The sequence below is a fragment of the Tiliqua scincoides genome, chromosome 4 (assembly GCF_035046505.1).
Source record: "Tiliqua scincoides isolate rTilSci1 chromosome 4, rTilSci1.hap2, whole genome shotgun sequence".
Taxonomy (NCBI): Eukaryota; Metazoa; Chordata; class Lepidosauria; order Squamata; family Scincidae; genus Tiliqua; species Tiliqua scincoides.
The window spans coordinates 160,779,256-160,789,097 of record NC_089824.1 but is presented as its reverse complement, the minus strand read 5'-3'; positions in this window follow the sequence as shown (position 1 = coordinate 160,789,097).

The window sequence follows — 9,842 nt, the reverse complement described above, 5'->3', positions numbered from 1 at the left end:
GTTGTTTCAAGTGTTTATTGGATTCTTTGCATCCCATCTGGGTTCTTAATGATTTGTGAATTACACTGCCAATGCTGGTTCCCATGAGATGGCATGCACAGGAATGGATGTCTGCTGCGGTCTACATCCACAGGTGATCACAATCCTACCTAGGCTCTGTGTGAACAACTGCTATGTTAATACTTGTCTTGCACAGTTGTTATTGGGGGAACTGGATAGTATCTGGCCAAGGACCAATTTGGCAAAGTATCTTCTAGCAATTAAATTTGGGGGGGGGGGGTATATTTCTGTTATTAATATGTATTATTAGTATATTATAGACCTTGATGAAGTGAATTAGAGTGAGATATGGCCAAACACAAGGCGAGAAACTGTGCGGGCAAAGGGGTGGAGTGTATTGGCACATCTATGTATTTTGAGAAGTTAGTGGTCTTCACAAGACCTTCCTGATGGTCAGGCTATTCTGTCATGAGTGACTAATCTTTCTAAAATTGCTGAGTCACATTCAGTGAGCTTTTGCACCTGTTAGTAAGTATGCCTCTGTTGCATTCTGATATGTGGAGAAGTTCTGGGCACCAAGCCAAGGTCACATGTCTGGATAAGGCCACATCTCAGGGAAGCTGCATCATATACTTTTTCCCTTTGAAGTTGTAAAAGGGGGCTTGGAAACACCATTACAGCCCAATCCTAACCTCTGCCCTGCCATGCCAAAAATGGGCACTCTGTATCCAGTGGGTTGGGGGGCTTTGGATGGAAGGGAAAGGGGATTTAAATCCCCTATCCCTGCAAAAGCTGCCCACTAAGCAATGGATCTCGTCTGACCTGCAATAGTGATTTAGGGGCAGGAGGTCTGGCTCAGTTGGTAGAGCTGCCGCCTTGGATGCCTGAAGATCTGAGGCTGCCAGTTCGAAACAACCGGAAATACCGGAGAACTGACAACACGCTGATATACTGATGAGCTGACCCTAGGTGGCAGAGAGGAGTTGCCGTTAAGTGGAGTGTGGGAGGCGAAGGGCCAGAGAGAGGTCAGACCGGGAAGGAATCCAATTGGAAAGAGGAGTTCTATGAAAGACTAGAACTATTCAATTGTAAAAATCCCTACGGGGGTTTAGAAAAACCTGCCTATGTAAACTGCCTCGGATTAAAGTCTGAGGAGAAATCTGATGACCAAAGAAAGGCAGTATATAAATACCTGTATAAATAAATAAATAAATTTAGCTAGCACAAGTCCAAGTAGAGAAAAGGGGCAAAGAGGCTGCTGCTGGAGGGGATAGGATCTAGTGCATGCCTTTGCCATTGGCTCCACCCCCTCATGCAGCCTCGCTGCCTGCTGAAATGTTCCCCTCACCCCTCCCTGCTCACCTTCCACCGTCCCCCCCAGACCCTCCCACCAGCTTAACTGCTCCAACAGGTGATGGGAGAACCAATGCATGCAGGAAGTCTCTGGCCTTCTTGCTGATGTCTCAGCAGTGCACTAAATGCGTCGCCAGAAAGCACTTTAAGCACTTTTGCAGCAGTCACCTCTAGCAGAATATGTGTTCTCCTAGAGTCATGGCCCAATAGGACTGGGTCATTAATCATGAATCTGATGTCAGCCTGGGATGACTGCAGATGTGCCCTGCAAACTTGCCCACAGGAGGAACACATCCAAAGGAAGAGGCACCACTTCTAATTTGAGGGACATAAGAGCACTGTATTTCATTCTGCTCTCCTGAGGGTTTGTTGCTTGTGCAAAACTAAAACAACTCCAATTTCTGTCTCCCACTGGTCTGTTCCATTGCTTCTGAATCCAAAAATAACCCTGACGTTCTGGCAATACAACGCCTTTTCCAGTTAAACTAGTGGAAAGCATACAATTATTAAGCATCTAGAATAATAGTTCTCAAACCATGTTCTGGCACCACCGGCAGCTGGCACCAAAGTGGTGTCCATAGCTGTGAGCAGTATGTTATCTGCCCTTTCTGGTGATTCATGGGGGAGCACTTGCTCAGGAGATGCTTCTCCAGCGACCACCAGAGAAGGTGGCGAACAGACCACCCACAGTCACAGATGGCACTTCCAGCATCTCACTAAGCGAACGCTCCCCCATGGACTACCAAAGTTAATTTTGTGTGTGTGTTCAGGGGGGTGGGATTGCATGTGGTCCATGTCAATCCCAATTTTTGCCTTAGTGGTTTACAGGCTCCTAAAATTGGGAACCACTGATCTAGAAGGATCACTGCTGCATGGGAGGGATAGAATGGACAGAGACGTTCTTTGCACTCTCACATAACAACAGAACCAGGGGACATCCACTAAAACTGAGTGTTGGGAGACTTAGGACAGGCAAAAGAAAATATCTCTTTACTCAGCGTGTGGTTGGTCTGTGGAACTCTTTGCCACAGGATGTGGTGATGGCATCTGGCCTAGTTGCCTTTAAAAGCGGATTGGACAAATTTCTGGAGGAAAAATTCATTACGGGTTACAAGACATGATGCGTATGTGCAGCCTCCTGACTTTAGAAATGGGCTATGTCAGATGCAAGGGAGGGCACCAGGATGCAGGTCTCTTGTTGTCTTGTGTGCTCCCTGGGGCATTTGGTGGGCCAATGTGAGATACAGGAAGCTGGACTAGATGGGCCTATGCCCTGATCCAGCGGGACTGTTCTTATGTTCTTATGTTAGAACAAGCCCTGCTGAAAGGGAATTGGCATAGCTTCTGAAAAGGTACATCCTGCATCACCAACTTTCTAGAGCAGTGTTTCTCAAACTGTGGGTAGGAACCCAGTAGGTGGGTTGTGAGCCAATTTCAGTTGGGTCCCCATTCATATCAATATTTTATTTTTAATATATTAGACTTAAAGCTACCGTGGTATACGTGGGAAAATGTTACAGATCTATACTTTTAACAGGCTACTATGTATATGCTTTTAACAATTATAGTAAATGGGACTTATTCCTAGGTAAGTGTGGGTAGGATTGCAGCCTAGGATTGTTAAAAATTTTCCTGCTTGATGATGTAACTTCCCATCATGAATCACTTCCAGTGGGTCCCAAAAGATTCTCAATCTAAAAAGTGGGCCCCGGTGCTAAACATTTGAGAACTGCTGTTCTGGAGTTCATTGAGTGTGTGCAGAGACATGTGGATACGGCTATCCAATTGACAGTTGAACAATTCTATTCAATGGGCTCTTGGCACTAGTCACACTGGCTACGAGGGTCGCCCAGAAAGTAATGCACCACATTTTTTTTTCTCAGCCTACAGTAATGGTACGAATGCGAAACTTTAGATATACATTATTTGAATTTTCAGGAGTGCGCACACAAATTTTTGGTTTCTTCAGACAGATAGTGTAGCTGCAGCAGTGTTTTGAAATGGTGTCTGTAAGTGATGTACGTTACAAGCAGCGTGTCGTCATTGAATTTCTCACTGCAGGGAAAGAAACTGTTGGGAACATTCACAAACGTTTGTGTACAGTTTATGGAGAATCTGCAGTCGACAGAAGTACAGTTAGTCGCTGGGCACAGAGGGTGAGGCCATTAGAAGGCGGTTCGGCAGAGATCCAAGATTTGCAGCGTTCGGGGCGGCCATCCACGGCTGTCACACCTGACAAGATGCAGCTTGCTGATGTGCTCATTCACGAGGACCGACGCATAACGATTAGGCAGTTGGCGCTGAAGCTGTCAATCAGCAAAGGAAGTGTGGATGCAATCATCCGTGCTCTTGATTACTTAAAAGTGTGTGCACTATGGGTTCCGCACTGTCTTACGGTGGACCACAAATCTCTCAGAAAAAACATTTCTTCTGAGTTGCTGAAATGTTTTGAAGATGAGGGGGAAGCGTTCTTGTCCAGGATTGTGACAGGTGATGAAACCTGGGTTCACCATTTTGAGCCCGAAACAAAACGACAGTCGATGGAATGGCGTCATCCTCAATCTCCACAGAAGGAAAAATTCAAAGCAACTGCTTCTGCCAGTAAGGTCATGATCACTGTGTTTTGGGACTGTGAGGGCGTCATACTCATTGACGTGATGCCAAGAGGCAGCACCATTAATTCTGAAGCTTATGTGAAGACATTAACCAAACTCAAGAAGCGCTTCCAGCAACTTTAGTGCCATAACAACCCAGGTGAATGTTTGATTCAACATGATAACGCTCGGCCTCACACAAGTTTGAGGACTTCGGAACACATCACTAAACAGGGTTAGACTGTGTTACCCCATCCACCCTACAGCCCTGACCTAGCTCCCTCAGACTTCCACTTGTTTGGGCCATTAAAGGATGCCATTCGCGGAAGACATTTTGAGGATGACGAAGAGGTGATTCGCACAGTGCAGAAATGGCTTCGTGACCAGAACAAGGAGTGTTACCGACAGGGCATACATGCCCTTGTGTCTCGCTGGAGGAAGGCCATAGAACTGGATGGAGATTACATGGAAAAATAGGGAGTGTAGAAGAAACATCATTCTTTCTTGTGTGTAAGTTTCATTGTGTTCAGCAAATAATTGTTGAAGAAAAAAAATGTGGTGCATTACTTTCTGGGCGACCCTTGTATATGCTACCTCCAAATTAAATGGCAGAATGCCTCTGCATACCAATTGCAGGGGGGCCACAATAGAAACCCCAGAATGAACAGGACTTCAGCATGAAAATGTCTGCATACACACCTCCACTATTCAGCTTTACTAGCGATTAACTCCATCCAGTTCTCCCATATCTGGGATATGGGATATCTGTGATATGATATCTGGGATATGGGATATCTGGGATATGATAAAGATTTGTAGGACAGAGGACACTGAAGCAGAGGGCCATTGGTGAAGATTCACCAAATTTATCTCTGTTAGGGAAGGAGACTCCCAACAGAAGTCAGTCTGACCCCCAGTATTGCAAAGGAAAACAACCCTGAGTTTGATCTTCTCTTGTACAGAGGCACATAAATTGCACCACAGAATGAGTTCGCTCACCCCCCTCATCATCATGGTAACACCACCTAGGCAATGTGGCATAACCAACCACTCCCCTTCCCCATTCCACAGTTGGCACACAAATGTCTTGCACAACACTTCTCTAACCTAGCAGGCTCAAGCACACTCTCAGCCAACCCAACACACCCCACAGTCCAGATGCAGCTTTGCTCCATTGCCAGTTCATGGTATGACTTATGAAGTGTTGTGGGCTTCTCTTTAAGCTCATGCAGCTTCCCCTGTCACTTCCTCAACATTCACTATGGTGCAGCATTACACCTGCACTATCTTAGCTGCCATTACCTTTGACCCGAGTTGGCCTTTAAATCAGAATTGAAATCATCAATCTCTAGGCCAAATTTCAACTTCTGTTTTAAATATTAACTAGGGACAGCATGCTTTGTGAAAGGGCAGTTGTACTGTAATCAGTTTTAACTAGTGGGGGGAAGGATGGGGAATGGGAAAGAGTATTCAAGTCTGTAGGATGCCCCGTCACAAAGCATGGCATACTACATATGAACTATAAGAGAAACATAGATCTGGCCCAGATCTCACCTCCCTCCATCAGGATCACAGATAGGCTATAGTGGTGGGCTTTAGGTCTCAAGTAGTACACAACTGTGAACCATAATTGAAAATATCACTAATCTGTAAGGTTCATAAATATAAGAATGTAAAGTTCTCAATCTGAATACATAGCCAAAAGTCTGTCTCCTTTAGAAAGGTTGGGTATATGTGTTCAAACAACACTGATTAATAAAAATTAAAGCAAGAAATATGGATGAGTTTAAAGCTTCAATATTTTTCACAAGAATATAATTTTTACATTGTGGTGTCTTCATTTGTTTTTATGATTATGATTTTAGGTGGATTCATTATGCAATCCCCACGCCAGAAAATATTGCCTGATTTTATTTAAACAAACAACATCAAGCAAAGAATTTCAGCTCAAAATTCCAGTTTGTTTTTGTGTTTCTTTTTACTTTTTTTGTTTTATTAAAAACAAATACAAAAAATTAAGAAGTAAAGATATTACAAGTTGTGTGGCAAGTGCAGAGATCTCAAACTACATTTCTTTGTTCTGCTACAAAATCATACAAAAAGTTAGTTATTAAATCTTTAACAATCTACACTTATTAAAAAGTACATTTTTAACACAAAAAGAAAAATGAGAAAAACATAAAAGTTAAATCCCCTATCTACTCATCAAATCCATAGATTATTTGGCCCATTCTCCCCTCATTGCGCAGGAAGAGCCGAGGATATATGCCAGAACCACCCAGATTGGTGTAGCAAGGTGGCATTGCTACATTGGTGTAGCAAGGTGGCAAAGGGGGCATGGATTGGACCAGGCTGAGAGCATGTTAGGGCAGGACAGGGTGGATCTCAGTGGCAGTGGTGGTGACATCCTATGCCCCCAGCCCACACTCAACACATCCCCTTAGACCTACTCAGATTTACATCAGCTAAAGGTCTGACATAGATCCAAACAGGTACATTGAGGACCAGGGAGCAGAAGAGTAGGTACCGTAAATAATAGTTCTTTACTTGCCTATCTGCCCACTGCCTGGTCCCCAGCTGGCCCCTAGCATGCTGCCGAGGGTGGGTCAGCCACATTGCACACTCTGGGCCAGCCCAGGGTAGGATTGTATTGTTTGTTGTTGTTGCTACCAGCTAACTTTTAAGAAAATCACCTTCTATTTATTGCAAAATGGAAGCTGACAGATGATACCATAACTGAAGCAGATTACAACTGCACCTATTTTGCAATCCATATGTTACAGGTCACTATTAAATACAGTGAACAGCAGAGTTGCCGCTTTTTCTTGCCCAACAAGTATTAGCTCAATCCCTCTGCTGAAGAAAATCCACACTGTTTTCTGTTAAGTAAAGCTGCATTATAAAATTTACTTTGATTACTATTTTACTCCTCCACTATTAAAATATCAAAGATGAAAGAAGCTAAACCTCAGGGAATGTGTGTGTATCTGTAGCTAACCAGGGCTATTCCTTTTCCTGTTCCAATGCTAGAGAACAAGTTATTGAACCTGCAGGGTTAAATCAGACAGATTTTGATCCACCCTTCTCTCTTTCTTTTCTTTTGCAGGCAGTCCAAGTTTCTACATTCCCCAATCAAGTCCCTTAATCCTGTCTGTCTAATTATTTCATCGCCAAAGTCTGTTTGTCAATACTGCCAGCCCAGTCCCTAATGAACCACCTAATAATTTTACCACAATATTACCACACTGCAAAATAAAATAAGGATGATGATGTACGCTGCAATCCTATCCACACTTACCTGGGAGCAAGCCCCATTGACTATAATGGGAGTTACTTCTGAGTAGACATGCATAAGATTGGGCTCCTAATCTTCCACATCCATAGCACTCCAACCCCTTCTGCCCTGAAAAAGAATGGAGGTGGAGGGAAAGGTTTCTGACCAAGTCTTGCTGTATCTAATTTAAAACTCTCACCTCCCAGCATTCCATTCAGGGCACTGCTTTCTAGTAACAATAACTTGCTAAATAGCTTTATATAGAGCTTATTCTAGGTTCAGTGATGATGGAGGTTGGTGGATCTTGACTTACTGGTTTCTTGCAGGAACAGCACTAGAGATCTTCTCAAAGGTGTCCAGATTAATTTTGCTGACAAACTGCACCAGATTTAGACTGCTAGCATCTAGATCAGGACTGGACAGGACAAGTGCCTTTTAGTAATGGAGCTGGGACCACTTCATGTTTGCAACACGGTGCTAGAAGTGTTGGCTTGCAAGTCTCAGCCCAAAGTCTGAAATGGATGAGGCCATACAGAAGCTTCCAACAAAAATAATAACAAGCACAACCAGTTCTCTTGTGCTCATGTCCCAAAGCCCTTGGCCTGTTGAGTTCTAGGTGAAAACATTGATCTCTTGTCCCACTGTAGGCTTGGAGCTGCCTCTTCTAATGGTGGCCCAGACTGACGTAACTTGTCTACATCACATACTCTGACACCTGACTTCAAACATGGGGGGGATTGATTAGACTAGGCATAAGCCATCACCTATAAGGAAAGAACAGCAGAGCTAATAACAACAGGAGAGAAAGGGGTGAGGTTCTAGAGGTGAGTAGGAACAAGAGAAGCATAGCAGGTTGGGAATAGTGACTTAACTTGGCCATTCCCCTTTTTTTCCTGCGGTGAATTTTGAGAAGCCTGGAGCGTTGCTAAAGCAGCGTGGGAAAGATATTTACATAGCTTTCCACAGTAGGAGTTGTTGAAGAATGTTTGTTACTTAATGGGCAGCTCAGTCATACGATATAGATATACGATACGATATAGATACGATATAGATAAACATGAGAACTTGCCAATAAGACTCAAAATAATTAAGGGATCAACAGTTTAAAAGATTAGAATATGCGAGCAGCTATAATAGTAACACACGCGCAAATCCGTTTGAAAATCTGTACACATGTTGTCAAAGACCAAAACAGACATAAAAACACCACTAGCAGGAATAATTTGGCCCTAACTTCAGGGCTGGCCTTAGTAGCTGCGGGGCCCATTAAGAAACATTTTTGCAGAGACTCAAGTTCACAGCCAAGGTCTGTAGAATCTTAGAGGTATACACAAAAGCTATTATAAACCTTATCGCTCTATGTTAGAATGGAAAGCAATCAAAATTTGTGCTTAAAAAGTGTTAATGGACCAAATGAATCTAAGAACATTTTGTTATAAAATTGCATACATGTAAGCTTCATGTTGGCAACCTTCAGTCTCGAAAGACTCTGGTATCGCGTTCTGAATGGTGGTTCTGGCATAGTGTCTACTGTGGCTGAAAAGGCCAATTCGGGAGTGACAATCCCTTCCACACTGGGAGCAAGTGCAGTCTGTCCCTGGTCTGTCTCCTTGGCTATGGGCCTTCCTTCTTTGCCTCTTACCCTCAGACTGTTGGCCAAGTGTCTCTTCAAACTGGGAAAGGCCATGCTGCACAGCCTGCCTCCAAGCAGGCCGCTCAGAGGCCAGGGTTTCCCACTTGTTGAGGTCCATCCGTAAGGCCTTCAGATCCCTCTTGCAGATGTCCTTGTATTGCAGCTGTGGTCTACCTGTAGGGCGCTTTCCTTGCACGAGTTCTCCATAGAGGAGATCCTTTGTGATCCGGCCATCATCCATTCTCAGTGTCATGAGAATGGATGATGTAAGCTTACAAGTGAACAAACGAAATGTGTAGTTTACCTCTGAAAAGGAAATAATTACAAAGCCATTTGTTTTGATGACCATATTTTGTGAAAACATTAATTTTACCTTTTGTTTAGAAAAACATACAAAATGTAAGTGAACAGCATTGTTGGGAAAAAATTATCTTTTTGGATTTCTAAAAATCACTTAACATTATTAAACTGCAATGTGTTAGTGTGCTATAGCTAACAGCTCAATCCAACGTTGCCTGCAGTGCTGGTGCTGAGTAAAGTACAGGGAGTAAGCGGCGCTGATGGGGGAGGCTTGTGCCACCCTGTCAACACCACAGTCGGTAAGCACCAAGTTGCACAGGTGCATGGGGAGGGTGTGGAGGCTGTTTTGGGGTGAGGGAGACCAGGGGAAGGTGAAACAGCAGGTGGAACAGGCCCAGGAGGAGGTGGGACTGGCAGAGGAATACTATCCCACCCCCGAGCATCTCAAGTTCTGGTCGCCGCATCTCAAAAAAGACATAGTGGAAATGGAAAAGGTGCAAAAGAGAGCGACTAAGATGATTACGGGGCTGGGGCACCTTCCTTATGAGGAAAGGCTAAGGCGTTTGGGACTCTTCAGCCTAGAAAAGAGACGCCTGAGGGGGGACATGATTGAGACATACAAAATTATGCAGGGAATGGACAGAGTGGATAGGGAGATGCTCTTTACACTCTCACATAATACCAGAAC